Source organism: Sinocyclocheilus grahami, unplaced genomic scaffold, assembly GCF_001515645.1.
Source record: "Sinocyclocheilus grahami isolate Dianchi unplaced genomic scaffold, SAMN03320097.WGS_v1.1 scaffold5.1, whole genome shotgun sequence".
NCBI lineage: Eukaryota > Metazoa > Chordata > Actinopteri > Cypriniformes > Cyprinidae > Sinocyclocheilus > Sinocyclocheilus grahami.
The window spans coordinates 1867963-1872172 of NW_015505184.1; the positions used below are offsets into that span (position 1 = coordinate 1867963).

Genomic DNA, 4210 nt, shown 5'->3' on the forward strand with positions numbered 1-4210 from the left:
ATCCGCTCAGCTTTTCTGCAATGTCTTTTCATACTCTGTACTGCTGTTGATTTCTCCAAGGTGAGTTTTTGTCTGCCAGTCTTCTTACTGACTTTTACAGGAGCAATATCATCAATAACATTCTTAACTTTTGAGTTAAAGGAATCAAGGAGAAGATCTGCAGAAATGCTTGGTGTTAAAGATAAAGCCTTCATAAATAGCACACTAGTGTTCTCGTTAATGCATCTCTTTCTGACAGAGACAGATCTAGATTCAGTGGTAGCAGAGATCAATATATCAAAGAAAATACAGAAGTGATCAGTGTGATACATCCTTAAAGGTGACATATCATGAAAATCTGACTTTTCCAGGTTTTAAGTGCTATAATCAGGTCCCCAGTGCATCTACCAACCAAGGAAACGTGAAAAAGATTAATCCAGTAACTTTGTTTTGGTAAGCCTTTTTCTGCAAGCATCTGAGAAAACAAGCGCATCTGATTTCGCACCCTTGGTGACGTGGCAAAGGGATCTAATTATAATATTACCACCCCTTAATCTGTAAAAGTTTACACTGTTATTGTGTTTTCGCAAGCGACAACGGTGTACCAGTTCTAATGCCATGGCGAAAGTTTGAGCAAAGCATGCTAACTGTTCTGTCATTGGCTGCACAGACGAACACAGAACACTATATAGAGTCCCAGCCTCTGAGGAGACAAGAGAGCAGTGGATTTATTGATTTATTTAATGTATATTGCTGCTGCCACACAGATCTAAAATAAACATACATGCAATTTATTTCCCAGCTGTTTACCTTCACAGACATAACCGACTATTTTTGTAACTTGTGTGTGAATGAGAACTTAGTTTAGTACTCACATGCCTGTGACAGCCGCTTTCTGTACGTGTGCTTCGGATGTGTGCACTCAAAAAAAACGTATATCAGAAGTTTAAACTCATATGGTTTAAAACGCATGATTTCAGCGCGATAAACATGATAATCAGAACCAAAACAGATGTTTTTTAGCAGCTACAAGCTGTAATGGCACAGCTCTATTCTGGAAAAGAGGGCGGGGAGCAGCAGCTCATTTGCATTTAAAGAGACAGGCCCGAAAAACAGCGTGTTTCTGCTTCCACTCAAAATAGGCATTTTCAAAATGATATAATAAATGATCTGTGGAGTATTTTGAGATGAAACTTCACACACACATTCTGGGGACACCAGAGACTTATATTACATATTGTAAAAATGAGTATAATATGTCTCCTTTAATAACAATGGATGAAATATTTAGACCTCTACTGATGACACACGTCACTTCCTGTTTGTTGCTGCCGTGTGTTTTGAGTTTGAGCTCCGTCAAGTTAATTATGTATCGTCTATTTTTTTCTTCTTAAAATATTTCTATAACGTGTGAATATATCTTCTATTGTATTCTACAACAAAAACAATCAGAGCACCTTGTTATTACTAGTTTTATTTTGATTTCCCGAGTCCACTATTAGCTTATAGCCCGTTAGCATCGCCAGCGTGGTTGCTGCTAATCTCGCGTACATTGCTAATACTCTATTCCAGTGGTTCTCAACCTTTTTTTCCACCAGCCGCACTATGATCCAAGTGCAAGTCTCGCGGGCCGCATGCATATCATTTACATATTATGTCAGCAATACAAACCAACCTGATTTATAATATTATAGCCTAAATATTATGATATCTAATCGATTACATTCATTGAAATAAATAAATAATTCTACTCCCCATAAATAACACCCAATTTTGTGAACTTCGGCTCGAAAGGAGTAACAGCACAATCATATCATATTTCACTTTTATGCAGGGGGGGCACCCACTGGCAGACGAGCCACAAGCACTTTTTTATATGTTCTACCTTTCATGTATTTATGTAACACATATTCTACATTAAAAAATTAATTTAGAATGAACAATAACTGCTGTACAAAGAGTAAAAAAAAGAAAGAAAAAAAAACATACCTAATGCAGAAAAGCCGCCTTTTTTCTGAATTGCGCAGATGACCACTATCTTTCTTTTATCTCTTCTGATAAATTTTCAGTCAAATCGTTTTCTGTGTGCAAGATCAGAGCTAGAGCCCTGCATTTCAGCCCAGGCCCGACGGGCCCCGACTTTTTTACGCCCCTCTGGCCGGGCTTCAGGACAATTTTCACGTCATAGTTCAGACGCGGGCCGGTGTTGTGCCGAAATTTGCACCCCTGCCAGATTATGCACCCCCTCATTGAAGTCGCTACCTGATTGCCTAATCCCAACCCCACCCCCACACCTACTCCTAAACCTACCAATACTAGGGGGTGCATAATCTGGCAGGGTGCAAATTTCGGCACTACACCGGGCCTTGGGCCTGTTTTAGGCTTCTCCTTATTTTTATATTTTAGACATCAATCAATTAGTGATGAAAAAAGATTGCCGCGCTGGTGGAAACAACACGAGACCGTGCTGCCGTGACTCAAGAGCGGCTCGACGGTGTTTAGTGTCCCGCAGCAGCATGTATGGTGCGTGCCGTCAGCGCAGCTGAACAGTTCTGCTTTCAAATGCACGCAATAGGCTTAAGTCTGCCGCAAAGAATCGGCAAAAGTAATTACCATAAACGCGTCAGGAGGAAACAGTAAGGAGATATTTTAATTATTTACTAATAAACTAGTGTTTTCTGAGTCGGTGTCCCAAGGATGAAGTTGTCGATCCTGATTCGCCATCACTTCATTAGACGCGCCTTTAGAGAGAAGTTTCCATTTTACGGATTATGATTATAAGTTTTTGTTTTTGATTTATTTTATTTAATTAAGTAGTAATTTAAAGCTTTCTATAGATATATTAATCATGTCTGTGAGGCATGTATTCGCTGAGTTTCGGTTCATTTTTGTGAAGCGCTCCTGTTCAAGACGAGACGGCAGGAAGCGCATCATGTTTGATTTCTTTATTTTATAAAAGCACAACGTTTTGTTGATATTGTGAGTGCACACAAATAAAAGTAGACCCTTTACAGTTTCGAATGATGCATTATTCTTACCTTTATGAGCAAAAATGACGGTGTATCCACTGAAAAAAAATGCAAGTGATCGCGCTGGCGTCTCTATGTCCTGCAAAGCGCGCTTCAGCTTCCACTCTCCACACAAACTATTGAATATAACGCACATTTATCTAGGTTTAACGTTTAAACATTGTTATATGCTTGAACTGTTTTATATCTATAGATTTTATTTTAGTTAAGTCGTGATGATTTGAGAAGGCTAAATTGATCAAACATATGCTCACTGTCTGCCGCTGGCCACTTGGTCGTTACTTTAAATGCATAACGTTAATTGGGCTATGCGAGTACTGCTCATGTCTGAAAATAATATATGAAAAACAAAATTATTTTACATAAAACATTAGGCTATAGCTTATATTTATTTAGTACATTTTTAAATTAATTTAAAAACTAAAATGAATTGTAAAACTGAAAGTATTTTTTTAAATTGTGTTCAGCACGGTGGGCCGCATTTGAATTCGTGACGGGCCGCGGGTTGAGAACCACTGCTCTATTCACACACATTGCCATTGTTTTACTCACTGTTACTTGCTTTAATGGCGGCTGTTTGTCTACCACTGAGTGCAGGTGAGGACACGTTGGAGGCCGTGGAGAAGCAGATTCGCGACCTGGTGAAGTAGCAGGCCCAGCTGAGGAGCTCTCCCCCTCCGTCGCCTCCGGAACGCGACGCTGTGATCGTCGGAGATTCCATCGTCCGGCACATCCGTGCTACGTTAGTCGAAGGTAAAGTGCACACTCACTGTTTCCCTGGTTCTCGATGTTTCTGCGCAGATACCCGCGATCCTGAAGGGCGACGAGAGCCCCGGAGCGGTCATGCTTCACGCCGGGGTTAACGACACCAAGCTGCGGCAGACGGAGACACTGAAGAGGGACTTCAGGACCGCTTCCCACGTATCGACGAGGACACGAAAGGTTCAGTAGACATTTTGATTTAAATTAATGGTTATTGTCATGGTGTAAAGAACAGAAACTGCTCTTTGTTAATGATTGGAATCTTCCTGGGAGCGCCCCAGGCCTTTTCGCGCTGATGGCCTGCACCCCAGCAGAGTCGGAGCGGAACTACTGTCGGACAACATCTACAGGATGCTGTGCTCCATATGACTAGTAAGCAAATTCTCAAATAACTACTATGATGGCTTTTGTTCTACCCGCTTAAATGATAGAAGTACTTG

At 40.7% G+C, this 4210-nt stretch overlaps 1 protein-coding gene and 1 long non-coding RNA gene across 2 annotated transcripts in view; both read right to left on the minus strand.

Moving 5' to 3' along the window:
* The window catches only part of LOC107585890 (V-type proton ATPase subunit H-like), a 66485-nt gene that overhangs the window by 40234 nt on the left and 22041 nt on the right, over positions 1 to 4210 (minus strand). The gene's annotated exons all lie outside the window — the stretch shown is intronic.
* The window catches only part of LOC107584248 (uncharacterized), an 18729-nt gene continuing 14550 nt past the window's right edge, over positions 32 to 4210 (minus strand). The window contains exons 3-4 of the long non-coding RNA XR_001609118.1: positions 310 to 312; positions 32 to 43 (exon numbers count right to left, since the gene is read on the minus strand). This is a non-coding gene — a long non-coding RNA (uncharacterized lncRNA). The remainder of the gene's footprint in view (positions 44 to 309; positions 313 to 4210) is intronic.